The sequence below is a fragment of the Dipodomys merriami genome, unplaced genomic scaffold, assembly GCF_024711535.1.
Source record: "Dipodomys merriami isolate MVZ:Mamm:240054 unplaced genomic scaffold, mDipMer1.0.p SCAF_358, whole genome shotgun sequence".
NCBI classification, from domain to species: Eukaryota; Metazoa; Chordata; class Mammalia; order Rodentia; family Heteromyidae; genus Dipodomys; species Dipodomys merriami.
In genome coordinates, this window is record NW_027205137.1 from 339,592 (window position 1) to 360,330 (window position 20,739).

The following is a 20,739-nucleotide window of genomic DNA, read 5'->3' on the forward strand; positions in this document are numbered from 1 at the left end:
GTTGAAGACAAGAATTTCAGACCAGTTTCCAGGGCCTGATGATCTTTAGATTTATCTCTTCTGTGCACCAAGACATTCATGAGTTTCAATTAAAAAATAGAAAAGGAAGAAATGCCATGACACCTCCTGCTGAAGCTGCGTGAGAGATCATGCCAGACAAAGCATAAGCTTCATGGAAGCATGCTTGCAGGAAGGGGTGTTGGTTCAAGGCTTCCTCTATACTTGGCTGCACCTTTATTGCCTCTACCTTTATTCTAACTATATTTTTCTTGGCTGTACATTTGTTTCCTTTATTCTTGTTTTGGCTATTTTTCTATTGATCCACGAACAGAGCATGTGAAGCCACTTACCCTCGTGCCTACCCTTGCTCTTCTCTGCTCTCTCTCTCTACTTCTACTCCTCTTGCAGGCCGCCTCACATCCTCTGCGCATGTACATCTGCCCCTGGGAGACCCTGGCCACTGCTGACACCACATTGAGGCCCCCGACCCTCCCTCCTCCTCCCCTCTGCCCAGTCCCCTCTTCCCCTTGGCTCCACCCCCTACCCTTGCCCAAAAGATCAGCCCTGAATGGCCCCTAAGGCTTCCAGGCCATGGGAATTACAGCCTCACCTCAGCTCTGCACTCCCCGCCAACCCTAGCGCTTGCTCAGGGGATCGAATCTCCCCTCAGCCCCACCTCTAGAGGAGACTCTCCTCCAAGCCTCTCCACTCCACATATCAAGAACGTGCACAGTGACCCAGTTAGAGAGAGAGACTGAGAGACTGAGAGACTGAGAGAGATTGTTGGGGAAAACTACCTCTCAAGGACTCAGAACATGGCACACTTTGGGATGACTCAGCACACAGCATACTTCAAAAAACAGCACAATGTAAAAGACAGCACAATGTGTCCTTTGAAGGACTTAGCATATCGTAGCCTTTGGGATGACTCAGCACACAACACCCTTTGAAGGAGGGAGTCCATAGCACGCCCTGTATAGGACTCAGTGCATGGCATGCTTTGAAAAACTCAGCACATAGCACTCTTTCCCAGGACTCAGCATATAGCACCCTGTGTTAAGATTATTTAAATACTTATACTTCAGCAGAAAAGCAACATGTTTAACAACTGTTACAAATAAAGTAATAAATCAGAATATATTACTATACTAATCATTGAATAGATTTTTAGTGGCAGTCAAATATGTAAGAAATGAGGTAATATGCCATTCGTTTGCACTTAATAAGTGAGAAAGAATTTTCTAGGTCTTTTAAAATATATCATAAGTTTAATGAAGAAACTATTCTGTCATGTCATATGATAATCAGATAAAGATGATATTAGAGCAAAGAACAGATTGTACTAAGTTTTGGGATGTTAATGTATGTACTTATTTTGGTTTTGGAAAATTGTGAGGATTTCAAATTGGGGTATTGTTCTTGCTAGGCTGGCATTATGTCAGTGGTTAATTTTAGGATAAGGGTTCCCTTTCCACAAAAACATTAACCTGATCTGTCCTTTTAAGTTTCCCATCATCAATTGCATCAGAGTTGCACACCAACTTGTCTAGCTTCCTGGATCCTGCAGTCCTTCCAATGTTAGTCTCTAGATAGTGCAGGATGGTGGAAATGATCTAATGCACCCAGCTATAGATTGAGAAGGAACTCCCCTAAAATTTGGCCTGGTTTCTGTTCTCAAGCCTCCTAAGTAGTTAAAAGTACAGATTGGAGCCCCTGGTGCCAAACAGTAACAGTATTTTTAAAGCAATTAGACATTTTTATGACACGTTTGTGATTACCTCAGGAAAAGAATAAAAGAGCAATGAAGCATAGAGGACAAACAGAATTTTAGCTAGCTACTCAGAGGGTGAATCAGCTTAGCTAGCTACTCTGGAGGCCGAGATCTGAAAACCACTTTTCAAAGCCAGTACAATCATGAAAAAACATGTGATTATCTCCAAAAAACCAGAAGTGCATCCGTGGCTCAAGTGGTAGACCACTACTTTGGGCACAGATGCTTAGAGCAGGAATGATGCATGCATGAGCACATGAACATGCACGTGTGTGTTCAGGCACGTGTGTGCACACACACACAGATGAGTATTTCAATGCAGAGTTCTTTATTTTTTTTTACCTTGCTGTACTTTATTTCCCTGTATTAGTTCACAAATTAACAAAATCAGCTAAGCACCTATTTACATACAACTCATCATGTTTCTCTAAAGTCTACTCTCTTTTGGGCAGCCTGCTCTTATTTGACCCAAAAGTAAATTATTTAAGAGATCAATTCATCTCCCTCATCTCTGTAATGTTAGATGATTGTTTAAGTTCTTCCTAGCAGTATAATTTTGTGAAATCCTACATCAAGCAGCATATTTCTTTCATGAAATGGGAAGCCTCTGGAAAAAAATAAACTATAGGTTTTACTCCTCCTGGCAAGCATCTGGAAATTTATTATCTTCATATAATCAATGATATGTCTGTGTATGCCAAAAACGACTGTGAAAATAAAAAGACCCTTCTAAGCACATAGAATTCGTATACCATTAATAGGTATGAAGGTTTTTTTTTTATTATTCTGAAAATACCATACAGAAGAGTTTCAATTACATGGGCAAGATAATGAGTACATTTCTTATCAAGCATCGTTGCCTCCTCTTTTCTTTCCACTTCCTATCACTTTCCATCTCATCCCTCCTGCCCCTCCCCCCATTATGCCCCTCCTTGCGAAAATTTTAAAGTTCATTTTTCGACAAAACATCTTGTACATCTCATTGTTACAATGGGTCCAACTCTATCCTTTTTTAAAAGATTTGTTTTTTCCTTTCCCTTCCACAAACTATACCAACATAAAATACAGTGAAAACAGGAGCTATATTGTGGGGAAGGGACATACAAAGCAACAAAAATTCATCTTATAAATATGTTAGAAACAATCGCATGAAAGAAAAAATATTTGAATGCTTATCTTGGGGTATATTTCACCTAACATCAACGAATCTGACCTTTTCTGCTTGTCTCAGACATATCCTATTTATTACCAATAAGGGAAACCATGGGGCCTATGTGTACTTGGACCTGGCGTAGTTCACTTAATATAATTTTTTCCAAGACTTTCATTTTCCTAACAATGGGGCAATGTCATTATTTCTGATGGAGGCAAAAATTCCATTGTGTATATATACCACAATTTATTGATCCATTCATCTACTGAGGGGCATGTGGGTTGGTTCCAAGCTTAGATATGGTAAATAATGTTGCCATAAACATAGTTGTGCTGGGAGCTTTAGTGTGGTCTTCTTTGTCATCATTTGCGTAAATGCCCAAAAGTGTGATTCCTGGGTCATAGGGGAGCTCCATATGAAGTCTTTTGAGGAACCTCCATGCCCCTTTCCAAAGTGGTTGAACAAGTTTACACTACCACCAACAATGCAGTAGGGTTCCCCTATCCACATCTCCTCCTGCATCTGTTGTTAATAGAGTTCTTGATTATAGCCATTCTAACTGGGGTGAGGTGGTATCTCAATGTTGTTTTGATTTGCATTTTTTATAGCTAGGGAGGTTTAGCATTTCTTCATGTGTCTATTAGCCATCTTTCCTTCCTCTTCAGAATAGTTTCTCTTTAAGCCTTTAGCCCACTTATTTATTGGGCTGTTGATTCTTTTAGGATTTGTTTTTGGGGGATTTAATTTTTTGGAGTTCCAGATATATTTTAGATATGAGACCCTTGTCCATTGTATGGCTAGTGAAGATCTTCTCCCTATTTGTGGACTTTCTATGGATCTTGCTAGCTATGTCCTTTGCCATATAGAAGCTCTGCAATTTCATGCAGTTCCATTTGTCAACCTTTCTATGATTTGTTGTGTTTCTGGGTCTCTATTAAGCAATTTTCAGCCTGTACCAAGGAGATCTAGGGTTTCTCCTATTCCATCCTGTAATGTTTTCAGAGTGTCTTCATATTGTGAGGTCTTTGATCCATTGGGAGTTGATTCTGCTACAGGGTGATATATAAGGATCTAGATTTATTTTTCTACAAGTAGTTAGCCAATTTTGAGAGCACCATTTACTGAAGAGACTGTCTTTCTTCCATTCTATTTTTTTCAGCTCCCTTATCAAAGATTAGATGGCTGTAGGTCTTTAGGTTCATTTCAATTCTATTCCATTTGTCCTGAGGTCTGTTCTTGTGCCAGTACCAAGCTGTTTTACTTACTATGGCTTTGTAGAAGAGTTTGAAATTTTGTACTGATTTTCCTCCAACACTGTTCATTCTGTTAACGATCGTTTTTCCTATTCAGGGTCTTTTATTGTTCCATATGAATTTTTGGATTGCCTTTCCTATGTCCTTGAAGAATGAGGTTGGAATATTGACAGGTATCACATTCAATTTGTAGATAGCATTGGGAAGTATTGCCATTATCACGATTTGATCTTTCCAATCTAGGAACATGGGAGTTTTTCCACTTTCTAAGTTTGTTTTGATTTCCTTTTACAGGTATTTAAAGTTTTCATCATAGAGGTCCTTCACTCCTTTGATTAAGTTAATTCGTAGGTATTTTATTTTTTGTGGGGCTATTACGAATGGAGTTGCTTTCCTAATTTCAGCCACAATTTTCTCATTGTAGGCATACAGAAAAGCCATTGGTTTTTGAGGGTTAATTTCATACCCTTCTAGTTTGCCCAAGTTTTGAGTAACCTTGAGTAACTTGGGAGTGGGGTCTTTAAATACAAGATCATGTCATCTGCAAATAGGGAAAGTTATACTTCTTCTTTCCCTATTGGGTTCCTCTTTATGTTTGAATTGAAGAGCAGTAGAGAGTGGGCCTCCTTGTCTCGTTCCAGAGTTTAGAGGGAATAGCTTTAGATTTTCACCATTGAGTATAATGCTTTCTGTAGTTTTGTCATGCACAACCTTTATTGTATTGAGGAATGTTCCATAGATTCCTAATTTTTCCAGGACCTTCACCATAAAAGGGTGTTGGATCTTGTCAAAGGCTTTTTCTGCAATTATTGAGATAACCATGTGGTTCTTATCCCTGCTCTTGTTGATGTGATGAATTATGTTAATTGATTTGTGTATATTGAAGCAGCTTTGCATCCCTGAAATGAATCCTGTTTGCTCATGGTGTATGATTTTTTGGATGAATTGTTGAAGTTGATTAGCCAAAATTTTGGTGAGAGGCTTTGCATCAATGCTCATCAAAGAAATGGGTCTATAGTTCTCTTTCTTTGATGAGGGTTTGGGGATGAGGGTTATGATGGCTTCATAGAAAGAGTTCGGTAGGGAACTTTCTCTTTGAATTTCATTGATGATTTGGAGGAGTATTGGTGTGAGTTCTGCTCTGAAGGCCTTTTAGAATTCTGCTGTATAACCATATATTCCTGGGTTTTTCTTAGATGGGAGTTCTCTTATTGCTCTTTCTATTTCAATGCTTGATATGTGCCTGTTAAGATGGTTTAACTCATCTTAGTTTCAGCATGTCAATATTTGCCAGGAAAATGTCCATTTCTGCCAAGTTCTCAAACATATTAGCATAAAGTTTTGAGCAGTATTCCTTTATAATGTTCTGAATCTTGGTTGTTTTTGTAGTGATGTTTCCATTCTCATCTCTGACTTTATTAATTTGGGTGTGTTCTCTTCTTTTTCTTTTTTAAGGGTCTGTCAATTTTGTTAATTATTTTGAAGAACCTTCTCATTTTGTTGATTCTTCATATGGTTTTTTTTGGATTCTAATTCATTTAATTCTGATTGAATTTTAATTCTTTCTTTCCATCAACTTGATTGGGGTTTATCTTGATTCACTTTTTCAAGGAGTGTCAGATCTCATTAAATTGTTGGTTCCAGGTCTCTCCAATTTGTTAATATAGGAACTCAGAGCTATATACTTGCCTCTGAATCGTGCCTTTTCTGTGTCCCAGAGGAGCAGAAAATCTCTGTGCTAGTTTTTGTTGAATAATATGAACATTTGAACTTCGATTCTAAGCTCTTCCATGACCCACTGGTGTTTGAACAGTGTGTTTTTCAGCCTCCATCTTATACTGGACTTTCTTTGGTGGCTTTTTGTGTTGAGTTCTAATTTTATTCCCTTTTGGTCTGATAGAATGCAAGATATGAATTCAATGTTTCTGAATTTTGACAAGTTTGATTTGGAAAATGTTCCATGTGCTGCTGAGCAAAAAGTGTATTCTTATGCTGCTGGATGAATATTTGCTAGATGTCTGCTAAATCAGTTGATGTATGCACTTGTTTAGATCTGCAGTTTCTCTGTTGAGTTTTTGCCGAGTTGATCTATTTAGTGGGAATAGTGGTTTGTTAAAGTCCCCAACAATTAATGTCGTTGGACCTATGTGAGATTTAAAGTAGTACTTCTTGTATAAATTTGGGTGCACTATTGTTTGGCAAATATTTAGAATTTTAATATCCTCCTGAAAGAGATATCCCTTAATTAGTATGTAGTAACCTTCTTTATCTCTTCTCAATAATGTTAATTTGAAGCCTATTTTATCTGATATTAGGATTGCAACTCCTGCCTGTTTTGGGGGGCCGTTTGCTTGGTAGATTTTGTTCCAGCCTTTCACTTTCAAAATGTGTTTGATTTTTATGGGCAAGTTGTGATTCCTGAAGGTAGAAGATAGAAGAATCTTGCATTTTAAACCAACTAGACAGTCCATGTCACTTAATTGGAGAGTTACATCCCCTAAAATTGAGAGAGAGGACTGAGAGGTATTTGGGTGCTCCTGCCATTTTATCCACCTTCTTGGGTGCTGCGCCTACTGGATTCTTTCTCTGGTTCTTGGATTCTGTTTGTATGTGGTTTCTTGGCCTTTATTGTGGTCTTGTTGGTTTTCTATATTTAGGACATCATTTAGTATCTTTTGTAGAGCTGATTTGGTGGAGATATATTGTTTGTTTTTCTTTGCTATGGAAGATTTTTATTAGACCTTCAATTATGTTTGAGAGTTTAGCTGGGTACACTATTCTTGGTTGATAGTTGTTTGTCTTTAGAGCATGGCATACACCATTCCAGGCTCTTCTTGCTTTAATTGTCTCTTTTGAGAAATCTGAGGTGATTCTAATTGGTTTTCCTTTATAGGTGACTGATCTTTTCTCCTTGACAGCTTTAAGGATCATTTCCTTGGTCTGATTGATCCTGTGTGGCTTATAATTAATTGGACGATGGGAAGTCCTGTTCTTGTCTGGTCTATTTAGAGTTTTAAAAGCTTCTTGTATCTGAATATGCCTATCTTTTTGCGTGTTGGGAAGTTCTCTGCTGGGATCCTGTTGAACAAATTTTCTAGACCATTACCTTATGTCTCTATATGCTCCTCTACACCCATTTCCCTCAGATAAGGCCTTCTGATGGTGTCTTCCAAGTGTTGAATAGATCTATCATATTTCTTGAATTTGTCTTGGATAGTTGTATGTTCTTTCTCTATAATACCTAGGCTGTCTTCAATGCCGGAGATTCAATCTTCTGCATAGTCTAACCTAATGTCAAGACTTTCTACTTTATTTTTAATTTCTTTTCCTTTTAATTGGTTGGCTGTTATGGCTTCAAATTCTTTGTTGGAGCTTTGTTTTAGATCTTGTATGAAATTCTTTACTACCTTAATTTGGTGTTCAGTGTTTACTCTCAAATCACTTAGTTGATTGGTTATGGTTTTCTTGGACTCCCATTCCTTCTGTTGGGCTCCATTCAACATTCCCTTTGTGGTCTCCCTGACTCCTTTCAGGTGACTGTTTATGGATTCCATGAATGGCTCTATTGATCTTTGTCTATGCTCATCCAGCTCTTGCAATTCTTGTATTACTCTTCGATTAGATTTCTCATGTTCATGTAACTTCTCTAGTTCTCTTTGACTGATCTCAGCCTGCTCAGACAATTCCTTTATTTCTCTTTGAGTATTCTCAACCTGCTCACGCAATTCCAGTATCAATCTTTGAGTAGCTTTCTCAAGCCCATGAGCTTCCTGTTTTGATCTTTGGTTTGCCTCCACTCTCTCCCTAACACGTTCACAATGAGTCCTTTGCAGGGTTTCAATCTTTTCATTCACCATGTTTACCAGTAGTGTTTGTAGAGCTTTTGGGGAACTCTTGTCTGGATTATTAATTATCTGTTCTGTCACCTGATTATCTTGAGTGGGAATTGAGATTCCCGGACTTGCCATTTTCCTTGTGTTTTTCTTGCTTGTTCTGCCCATTTGGGATGAAAGTAATACCAGTTTTGTGCTAGAACACCATTTTAAGGCAAGCATCCACCAAAGTCCTGTAATTGCATAGTCAAATGTTTGAAGATACAATCTAGTTCAACAGATACAGCCCATTCAACATTAAATAACTATGTTTTAATGGGCTAAGAATACCAAAGAATAATTTGACAAACCAGAAATTATTATGTTTAGGGAGAAAGGTGGGGAAAACAGCATTAGAGGGATGTGGAAAGGTAAAAGGAGAGTGAAATTAACCAAGTCCTAATCTCACAGAGGGAAATGGATTGGAAAGAATGATAGAAAAGAGAGAAGAAAAAATTTTTAAAAAGAGACAAGAAAAAATGGAAAGACAAATATTTAAATTTAAAAAGTGAAACTCGTAAAAGTAATGAAAATTTAAAGAAGTAAAATTGAGAGATGAACAAGGATGAGAGGAGGGGAGGGATAGAAAGGAGACCTGAAAAACTAAAAAATAAAAATACTTCAAATTTATAGGTATAAATAAATAATACTGCTATTAAGGAAGGAAATCCTAAGAGGTTTTGAATTGAGTAATACGTTTTTGGATTAAGAATGTACACAATTGTGGATAAGGTTTTATAATCAATGACAGGTATATAGGAGGTGAACAGAACAACAAATAATTCATGCAAAAAGAACAATAGATGAAAAAGTAAAACGAATGAGAAAGAAAGAACAAAAAAGACCAACAGGTCAGTAAACATTTTTTTTTAAAAAGCACACACACACACACACACACACATACACCTAAAATAAAAGTTATAAGAGGAAGAAAAAAAGATTAATGAAAACAATTTTTATCATTAAAAAGGAAAAATTTAAAAAGATACAAAAAAGACTTCTTTGATTTTGTTTTTGGGGGGTTGATGGGAAGATCCTGTATCTCCCTTGTGTCAGTAACCAGTCTCTTGGTGGAATCTCAGGTTTGCTTGTGGTGTTTGGTTTTCTGGGGCTTGATTGGTTTCTTAAGTCAGTTTGTTTGGGCAGGCAGAAAAAATTCTGTTGGTTTACCCAGAAGTTTGTGATTGCCTCCCAGGCTAGTTCAGTGGGAGGGAGATCTGCTTTGAGTATCACAAAAGAGGGAGGTGGCTGTTTCCTCTAGTTTGGAGTTACTGTAATAAGGCTGGGTTCTGGGTAAAGTTGAAGCCTTTCAGCAAACAGTAGCTTTTCCCTGAGGGGCTAGCTTCTGAGACATTCACAAAGCCCAGCCTGGAGCCATTCTCAGGGTTTATGTTTACTGAGTTTCAATTGATTGTCAGGGCTGTTGTAGGGAGGGGCAGCCTCTGGCTCTGTTTACCCAGTGAAGAAAGCCACTCCTTTGTGGGATTAGCTTTCTCTGCCTTGTTGTTGTGACTTTCCCATGGGTGGAGTTGAGAATGGCAGGTCAGGGTAGGTACTTGTGACTAGCTAAATGACTCTTTTGTTTTCATCAAAGAACTGAGTTGGATCTAGCTACTTAGTCAGGCTTTTGTCTACATCAAAGTGGATATCTCCGGTGTTGGGGGGAGGGGTGTCGTTCCCTCCTCTGCTCCCTTTGAGAAGGAGTGAGGATGTTAGTTTTGTACTCACGCTGGAGTGTGGGTTCCTGGGTAGCGTCTGGTCTGCTATCTGCAGGATGAAGATATCTGCTACTTGTCAGTTCTTGGTCATGTTGAGTAAAATCTGCTCACTTGCTGCATCTGGCACATTTGTCCCAGACTTTCTGGGTTGTAGTTATGGCGGCTATGGATGGCACCACAGCCGCCACAGCAACCTCAGCCATGGTTGCTGGAAAATGCTCAGATCTGTCTCCTTACCTGGATTTTTCCTCTCTGCCCAAACTCTCTGTAATGTGATGGCACACTTGGTGTGCCTAGGACTGTTCATTGGAACACTAGAACTGCTTTCTATGCAAGAGCTTGTTTAGCCACCAGATTCTCCTCTGCCATTTTCTCGAAATTTCTGAAGGTGTTTAAATATTACTGGAATTGTTTTGGAATAAATAATGTTCACCTTGACTATCTTGAGAAAGAAGAATTGGTTTCTCAGCACTATAGGTAAGAACTTGAGTGAAAGAAACAAAAGGAAAAATGAGGAACAACTCAACACATACATTCAAAAGAAACAAAACAACCCAAGAAAACACCAATTAACTCAGTACTCAAGAACCTGCAGGAAATGCAAAGATTTTTTTTAAAAATAGCTATGATAAGCTTATGAAAATCCTGACTACGAGGGAGTCTACTATTGTGAGGATAGTGGTTAAAGTTCAGACTGGACAGAAAGATCTGTACACAATGCCAGGCACTTGTTATTCTAAATTCCAGGAAGAATAACATAAAGTAGACTGAGCCCACGATCTTACACAAGTAGGAAGCAAGATTCTATCTGAAAGTTAATCAGGATAATTTAGGGCTGGGGGCATGCCAAAGTGGTAAGAACAACCATTTAGGAGACACAAGACACTCAATTCAAATTCCAATCTTATGTGTATTAAAGAAAAAAAGCTATGACTTTAAATAATGGGAATAATTGCAAGATTTGAATATTTGAGTGGAGAAAAATCCATGAGAGAGGTAGAGTTTACCCATTTTGTAATACTTTCTACTTAAGTGATAATATTATGTGGTACTCCAGACATAACAGAGTTACCTTGCAAATGAGCATGGATGTGCATTTGTGTGAAGGAAATACTCTATTTACATAAGTGTAAATTAAATACTTTTTGGGGGTAGATTTTAGTTCTTGTACTAAGAGCCTGGGTGATATCTCTGAGTCTTTTCACTCAAGGCTATCACTCTACTACTATGAGCCACAGTTCCAATTCTGATTTTCTGTTGGTTGTTTGGAGATAAGAGGCTCATGGACTTTCCTGACCAGGATGGTCAGGAAATAATCATCAGCTCTCAGCCTCCTGAGTAACCAGGATTCCAGGCCTGAGTCGTCCATGTTTTTAATAATTTAGTAAATTGTACAGTTACATAAGTTATAATTTATCATTATAACCTTTATAATATATGTGTTTGTATTTATATCAATGCATACATATAGAAATATTTTAACATATTTTTGTATCTACAGTAGATTTATGAAATCATCCTTCATTATAAAATAACTTGGAAACAAGTTTAATGAGGAGCAAAACAAAGGGAATTGTCACATGTTTCTTGTTGTTGAATGAAATATGAATTGTGAGAATCAGTTTGAGAAAACACTTTAACAAAATGGATAATGGCTATTAATTCCAATCCCTTTATTTGCCCATATTGTGCATCCTCACACATGAATGTCAAAGTCAAACCACACTTTTTTGCCTTTGTATTTAAATCACATGTTATAATTTAGGGGATAGGTGAAATAATCAAATAAAGATTAAAATAATACTAAGTGAGGCTATGAGTTAGAGCTGAAAATTATTTTAAATATGATAATAGCTAATTTAATCCCATATCCCTTACTTTTGCTCTATTGTCATATACCTCATTCCCACATTAGGAAAGTAGGTAGAAGGTTCTCACTAAATTATGTGTAAAATTATGAAAAATGTATTAAAAGAATATGGGCACATCGGGGCTGCGAAAGTAGCTCAGTGGTAGAGCTCTTGCCTTGCATGCCTGAGGCCATGGGTTTGATTTCTCAGCACCACATAAGCAAAAAGAAGAAAGCCAGAAGTGACGCTGTGGTAGATTGCTAGCCTTGAGCAAAAAAGCTGAGGGACAGCTGAGGGCCCAGAATTCAGGCTCCTTGACCGGAAAGAAAACAATAACAACAACAAAAGAATATGGGCACAGTCTGGTTTTAGCTGATTGGTACCTGTAGGGGGTAGTGTGTTTTTGAGGACCTGAAAAACGTTGTGATGTAGATGAAGGAAGGGATGTGCTAATTCTGGAAAATTGGCTAGAGGATTGCTCCCAGAAAAACAGTGATGAATTTTCCCAAAAGGTTAGAGTAAAATCACTCTCACAATCATGTTCACTACTGCACTATTCACCGTAGAGAATTTATGGAAACAGCCCAGATGCACTTTAGCAGAGGGATGGTTGGAGAAAGTGTTGCACATATACACAATTGGATTGCACCCATCCATTATAAAGACTGTTACAGCATTTGCAAAGTAATGGATAGAACTAAATTATGTTTAATAAATGAAGTCACAGCCAGACACAAAAAGAACGTGTATTTAGAAGCCAGAATTTTATGCAAGTTAAAAAACAGTATTAATCAAAGCATGCTATTTGTAGAGGAGTATTTAACAGGTGTAATTTCTTATAAAATTGAACTTTTAATCCAACAAAATGAATACCTGGAGGCTACCACTTGGAAAATGTGAGGGAAAATCAAAGGGAAGAAATAAAGAGACTTATGGAAGTAGAGAGTGAAGCCATAATATTCAATGCAGATAGTATGAAACTAATAAAAACGAAAGTGGGTTGAGGTTTGGAAGGATGTGAGAAAGTTATGTAAAGATCCATTGTACTTATAAACTGATTCGTTGAATGGAAAACATTTTGTACACCTATTTAATAAAAATATAATTAAAAACAATGGAGACATCTGATCTTAAACCATGAGTCAATATGATACTTGCCTTCTCAGAAATTTTCTTTGCAGGTATTTTCCTCATAATGACAGAAAAGTGAACAACGCAATGTATATCAATACATCACTTTGCATATCCTAAATAGACAATATAAAAATCACAGTAAAAATATTAGAATATATCACATGATAAAATAAAAGGTAGAAAGTATCAAACTCTGATTGTTTTTCCAAGTACTTTACCTTTGGTATCTAATTTAATCCTCACAATAATCCCATAAAGTGAAACTATTTCTATTTTTAATTCTAAGATGATGATATTTAAGTCTTCAGAGTTGGAATTACTAGTACAACATTCTACACACGGTAAGTGTTAGCCTGCGTTCCATTCCCACTATATGAACTAACCTCATTCTATTTTATAACTAAATACTAGCACTCAGTCTACTAATTCTAGGAAAATTCCCAAAATTATTGTGCACACTCTAATAATATTTCCTTTATCTTTGTTAGAAAATAGGTAACTTAGACAGACACCGGTGGCTCACGCCTATAATGCTAGCTACTCAGGAGGCTGAGATCTGAGGATTGTGGTTCAAAGCCAGCTTGGGCAGGACAGACTGTGAGACTCTTATCTCTAATAAACCACTAGTAAACTGGAAGTGGCACTGTGGTCCAAGTGGTAGAGCGCTCGCCTTGAGTGGAAGAGTGCAGGAACAGCACCCAAGCCCAGAGTTCAAGCCCCATGACCAACAACAACAAAAAAAGACAATATGTAACTGTAAGAAGAAAACTCCATTTATACCTCCCTAGTGAAAACTCAATTTATACCTCCCTAGTGAAAGGAACTACTAAACTATAACATTCTTGATTTCTAGCTCAAAATAGTAGAAATCATATTTTATGCCTTCACTCAACACTGCACTGCCTGGGGACCCCATCTCTGGTTAACACAGTCTTACTGAAAGAATGACCTGCCCAATTCCTGATGGAAACAGACTGCAGGCCTTTTGGAGCAATCGTTTCCACATTGTAGCTCACCTAAATTTTTTTACCATTTGAAGTATTTTGATTGCTTTTTTTTTGGGGGGGGGGGGTCCGGTCGTGGGGCCTGAACTCTAGACCTGGACACTGTCCCTCAGCTCTTCAGCTCAAAGCTAGTGCTCTACCACTTGAGCCATAGCGCCACTTCCGGCTTTTTTCTTTTTGCTTATGTGGTGCTGAGGAATTGAACCCAGGGCCTCATGCATGCAAGGCAAACACTCTACCACTGAGCCACCTTCCCAGCCCTTTTGATTGCTTTTTATACCCACCATTTTGAGAGAAATGTACTACTTTAAAATGTTATTAAAGAAAGAATGATATAAAATCACATTTGACCCCAGATAAATATTTTACCTTTCATATACCCAAAAATGCAGTCTTACCTATCATTAATGTTAGGAACGAGAGGTTAAAAATCATTGACACCAAGACCTAATTATGAATTAAAGACTCTCCAACTTGTGAATACAATTGGTTTAAAAAGACATCAATACTACTGCATTTTTAAGTCCCTATGATAATGATAATGATTCGCTATGATAATCATAATGATAAACTATTAACACTTAAAAATAACTCATTTTCTTGGGAGTAGGACGAAAAGCACAAGGTTAATCCTAATTATTTTAAAAGACCTTTATTTAAAAGTTCACTCATAACTATAAAGATTCTAAAACTAACTGAAATAGATAGGAAATAATTTAACTGCATCATCTACATTCAATGGACTATTAATAGAAAACAAAATTATACTAATAATTAGCTTACCCAATTCACTTACTTCTTTCATTCTATTCCATTTACTTTCGTAAAAACTGGGTTTTCATAAAATGAAGCATAAAAAAGCGTATATACCCACATACTTTTTCAGATCTTAACAATATTTCAGAAATTTTAGCTCTACAGTCAATGAACTGAAATAATACTAAAATATTCAAAGGATTTTCAGAAATTGCAAGACTTGCTCTGAGATGTTATGTATATTGGAACAGATATTCAAAAAGCCTTATTTGTTAAAGTTGCCATAGTTTCTCCCACAAAAGAGCCATTAGTAAAGATACCTGTGCATGTACAAAACACCTTCAAATGCATCCACAATATGGAAATAACACTTGCTTTTTGTTTGTTCGTTTTTGAAACGAATATCTAACAAGCATATCCACAATACTTATTTTCAATGAATAAGATGGGATATTCAAACATAATATGGGTTGGATTATCTCTTAGTGAGAATAGATATAATATTGCAAAGAAAGTGATTTTCAACAGAAATCCGGAAAGAGTTTATCCAACTTGTGTTTCACAGGAATAATCAGAGAGTAATACCTGTTTGGTCAAGTCGGTCCAAATCACTCTATGAGTGTATCTTAAAAGTATAACCAATTTAAGAGGTCAAATACGTATTTTGTACTGACAATCATCTTATAGCAACAACTTACTAACTAATTATGTCTGTATCTTCTTACCTAAAATACAATAAGAGCTGAAAGCGGTCTCTTTTTCTAACTTAATATTGTAAATGCTTTGATTATGATGTTATTATTAGACAAATAATATGTACAAAGGCTGGTTCCACTGAAATGACATGACAGAACACTGATAAATAAAAACATTGCAACACAGTTAGCTTTTTTCAGCCTCACCCTGTCTACATTGGCAAGCAACATTGCAACAGCACACACACACATATACACATACACACATGTTCGCACATGTACACACACATATACACACATGCTAAATTCAGGGTTTATTGTACAAAAAAGTCCACATAAAATATTAGTGATTGGGACAAATGATAATATGCCTTATTACAAAATAATACATAAACCATTACCACGCATGTTACATTTTACCTGCCTCTCCACATGTGACCACTTAATTTAGTTTTAATTAATTAATTACCTTATTAATTAATTTATTTGTTTGGTGCTACTACTAGGGCTTGAACTCAGGGCCTGGCTTTGTCCCAGAATTTATTTTTTATTTCAGTTTTCTCAAGGCTAGCATTTTACTGCTTGTACCATAGCTCCATTTCTAGGTTTTGCTGGTTACACTCAAATCAGAATTTAATGGACTGTTTTTTCTTGGTCTGCTTTCAAACCACAATGCTCAGATTTCATCTTTCTGATTAACTACTACTAAAGACATAAGCCATCAGTGTGGCTTCTACTTTTTCCTATATAGTTATCTAATGCACATACTTAGATGCTAATTTTAAAATGAGAGTATAGAAGCAAGATGTACAGTGATGATACTGTCCTGTCAGAAATTCAAGTTAGTAATGTAAATTTATTCTTAAAACACAAAAAATACCATGATATAGTGTAAGAGAACTCACTATTGAACATAGGAGCCTTAAGAGCTTTCTAATAGATCCATTATTTATTGGTACCCAACATTAGAAAAATGTATGCGGCATTGGTAAAATAGAAGTCCTTTGCATGACTACATATATTCCTTGTTTTTATAAGACACTTGCTTTCATCTAAAAAGTAGGCCTGTCTATTGTCTTCATGTGATTTTGATGATTGAAAGTGCTTAGTGAGAAGGTCAAAATGTATTAGTAGTCCTTCATTATCAATTCTCATTTTCTTCTTGGAGAATATAATAATCAAATCAATAGTTCAGAATCGGCAAGCAATACTTCAGAATCATGCTTCCAGTGCAAGTGGATCACCAGTAAGAAATCCTCAATACCAATTTCCACAAAGTTTTGTCACAGATACAATCTCCCTGCCTTCTCTAGCTGCTTTACTACCCTCTTATTCCTTCATTGTACAAGAAAAGTATGATTTCAGTCAGATCTGTTACTAGAACTATCAAGGATTTATTTTACTGTCTGTAGTTTGGTAAAATTATGTCTCTTTATGTAGGCTACTAAAAATGTATTTACTAACTTCAAGTAAATACATAAATTCGATTTCCACCTCTTTTAAAAAATAAAATTTTGTTTGCTCTACAAATTGATCAGAGGCATGGATTATGTGGCTAGCTACGTCATTACACATCTTTCTCTTTCTTTCTCTCTCCCTTTCATGGTTCTCATATATAACACGATTGCTCCATAATTATCCTAATTTATTTTGCTTTTATATTTTTTGTTGTATCATTTCACTTTTTGCTCTGCCATTTCCCAAATCATTTATATGGAAGGCATTATTTCCTAGTTTCTCATGCCTAGAATAAGCTGCACATGGAGACATCACTGGTCCTCATTTTCAGTGTGTACATTTGAATATGGAGGAATATCTTTCCTCTGCTCTCCATCAATTCCATACTCTCCAGTTAGAATAATTTCGAATAGTAAAATTGGAAAAAGAGAAAATAAATCATGGTGAATAAACAGTTGCAGAAAATTCACTGGATATTTCTGACCAGTTCAACCAATGTGAACTATTAGGGAAATACATGGACACCTCATTCCCACTGGCACTCAAAGTTTCTTTTTTTTTTTTTTTTTTTTTTTTTTTTTTTTTTTTTTTTTGTTTTGTCGGCCGTGGGGCTTGAACTCTGGGCCTGGGCGCTGTCCCTCAGCTCTTCAGCTCAAGGCGAGCGCTCTACCACTTGAGCTACAGCGCCACTTCCGGTTTTCTGGTGGTTTATTGGAGATAGGAGTCTCACGGTCTCTCCTGCCCGGGCTGGCTTTGAACCGCGATCCTCAGATCTCAGCCTCCTGAGTAGCTAGGATTACAGGCGTGAGCCACCAGCGCCCGGCTGGCAGCACTCAAAGTTTCTGGTTAGGCAATTCTTAGGAATATGGGGAACAAGATGAAAAAGTAAGGAATGGTATCAATTGCAAGAAAAAAAATGGAGATGGATCCAACCATATTTCTTCAATTGGCTGTCGAAAATATTCAGCTTACTACAGTGCGGAGACTTCTTTTTCAAAAGGCCACTTATGTGAATAGTAGGGATGATGATCAGTATATCCCTCTTCAAGAAGCCTACGGTGGACACTTAGACATTGTCAGTCAGTTGGTTTCTCAAGCGGCACATGCAATAACTGTAGATGACTGGACACCCCTGAACAGTGCATACACGTGGAATAATACCAGAGTCGCTTCTTTCTTACTTCATCATGATACAGATACCAATGGCCAAACTAACGGACTTTTTTTTTAAATTTTTTTTTGGTCTGGTCGTGGGGCCTGAACTCTGGGACTGGACGCTGTCCCTCATCTCTTCAGCTCAAGGCTAGCACTCTACCACTTGAGCCACAGCACCACTTACCGCTTTTTTTTTCTGCTTATGTGGTGCTGAAGAATCGAACCTTGGGCCTCATGTATGCAAGGCCAGCGCTCTACCACTGAGCCACTTTCCCAGCCCAAATATTTTTGTTTGTTTGATTTTTGTTGTTGTTGTGATTTTTTTTTTTGGTGGGTCATGGGGCTTGAGCTCTGGGCTTGGGTGCTGTCCCTGTGCTCTTCAGCTAAAGGGGAGTGCTCTACCGCTTGAGCCACAGTAACACTTCCCCAAACTAAAGGACTCTTGACACCCTTATATCTTGCTGTTGAGAATTGAGATAGCAAAGATACGCTGGATCGCCTTCTGTTGAACCATTATATAAATCCAGGCCTGAAGAACAACATAGAAGAAACTCTATTTGACATTGCCAAAAGCATAAGTATGTATCACTACCTCTATGAAGTTGTAAAAGGCTGTACAAATTGTTCACCGAAGTCCTAATGGTCGGATTAAGTTTCTTAAATTTCAAAAATGCAAGTTCATCTTTTGTGTCCCTACAAAATATTTTCACAATCCAAATAAGAGCAATATCTTTCCTTTTGGTCGGTCATGGGGCTTGAACTCTGCGCCTGGAGCTATCCCTGTGATCTTCAGCTCAAGGTGAGCCCTCTACCACTTGAGACACAGCTCCACTTCCAGTTTTCTAGTGGTTTATTTGAGATAAGAGTACCACAGACTTTCCTTCCCAGGCTGGCTTTGAACCATGATCCTCAGATCTCAGTCTCCTGTTTAGCTATGATTATAGGCATGAACCACCAGTGCCCGGCAGCACCAATATTTTACTGTAAAAATTCATGGATTCTGCGGAATTCTTCCAAGTGAATTGCCTGCCTTGGATGGAAAAATGTATTCAATAGATTTTGTAAACATGTATAATAATTTCTTCAGAGTTTGTGATTTTTTAATAAGAAATAATTTTAATTTACCTGTTGAAATGAGTAGTACAGAAACTAAAATATTTCTGGTGCTTGTCTGAAAAAGTATATTTTAAAATATTCTATATTCTATGTTTGCATAATGTTCACAATTTATTTTCTCCTAGATATACATTGAATTCTATATTATTTTATAATATATACGTTCATTAATGTGTCCTTTCCGATTGTATTCCATAAAGAAACAGTTTGATTCCTTTTTTTCTAGGTCTTAATATTATTTTTCTTTGGGATAAAATGACAATGTTGTTTAATTTGAAAAGTTTTGTAAAGTTTATGCTATGTAAATGCCTTTCTGAGGTGATTTAATACACTGATGTCAAACTAAATTTAATTATATGAATTACGTGTATTGTTACACTTGTAATTTTGTAATCAACTTTTTAATCACTTTTTTTCATTTCTTGCATCTGAAGAATGAAAATTATGGAATACTTCTCAAATTTTCATATTATCCTTTTGCAAGTGCCATGTTAATCTCTGTATTGTAGTTTGAGTATACGTGCTGCTGAAGCATGTAGTATCCTCTAAATTTAATAGTTAATGCTGCAATCTTTATACAGGCTTATATCTATGGGTGCCTACTTGTAACAAGGAAACCTTATTGTTCCTAACAATGCTATCGATCTTATTTCCCTAAAATTCTGTGAATATTGGAAAAAATTATATTGATCAGTCGATTGCTCACATTTGCAAACTTTTTTTGCCAATGAATATCTTAAGTCTTTTTATTTGGAATTTGATCATACTCTCTATTATTTATAATTAGGTCCAAAGGTGATGGCTTTTTCAAGTATTTATTTATCCAGCTTTGTGGACCTAATGGATTCAAACTAAGCGTTGCTTAAGAGCTACTTCTAAACTTCTTCAGCTGACATTTTCCCAAATGAGGTGTTACTGGAACAAATGTCTACCTGAGCCTTTACCCTTCTTCCATGTGGGAACAGAACAACCAGAATACCTTACCCTGACAGCAAAGATTTTCTTACTAGAACAAAACTAATCTTGGTTACAAGGGATCATAGAGAGATGAACAGTTCAAACAGAACTGTTCAGACGAGAAGGTATTTTATCAAAATATAATTGTTTATTATACCTTCCATTTAAAAGTAGCTAAAGCCAAGAAGTGAAAAAATTGTTCGTATGCATGATTACTTAATGTCCTGGCCTGTCTGTAAGTTCCTGGCAGGAACTTACACTACTGCCTTTTTATCACCAAATATTTTCATAGTTGCAGGAGAAGTGCATATGTTTCTCCTCATTATTAGGCATTAAATTGATAATGTTTTAATCACAGTGTTTCCTCTTGCCTCCATGCTGTAAATCTACAAATGATAAAGCTTTAGATCTAACTCTATCAAACACTGAAGTAGAGATAATGGAATCATACTTTAAAACAGAGTTGCCTTTGATACAGTAACTACAACAGAACAATACAAAACGTGTGTCTTTTAATCATATTATATATAGTTATATGTGTTGATTTTATATTTCACACAATGAAACTTACTAGAATTAGTTGATAATTTGACAAATAAATTGATATTTATTTACTCCAATAAACAGAATTGGAATATAAATATTTAGGTTTCAAATATGTATTAGACTAGAAAACGTATCAATGCAATCTTTTTAGTATAAACTTGTGATACATTATAACTCTTCTTGGTCTTCTGAATCCACATGATAAAAAAAACAATGTTTTCCTCTAATCTGTAATGGATTTTACTCTGCTGCTCTGTTTATTGTTTTAACTTGCTTGTCCCATACTGCTTTTGTCTATATT

The 20,739-nt window shown here is 36.6% G+C and overlaps 1 pseudogene; it reads right to left on the reverse strand.

Moving 5' to 3' along the window:
* Nucleotides 1-19,373: 19,373 nt before the first annotated feature.
* On the reverse strand, nucleotides 19,374-19,470 carry LOC138804137 (U6 spliceosomal RNA; annotated as a pseudogene).
* Nucleotides 19,471-20,739: the final 1,269 nt, after the last annotated feature.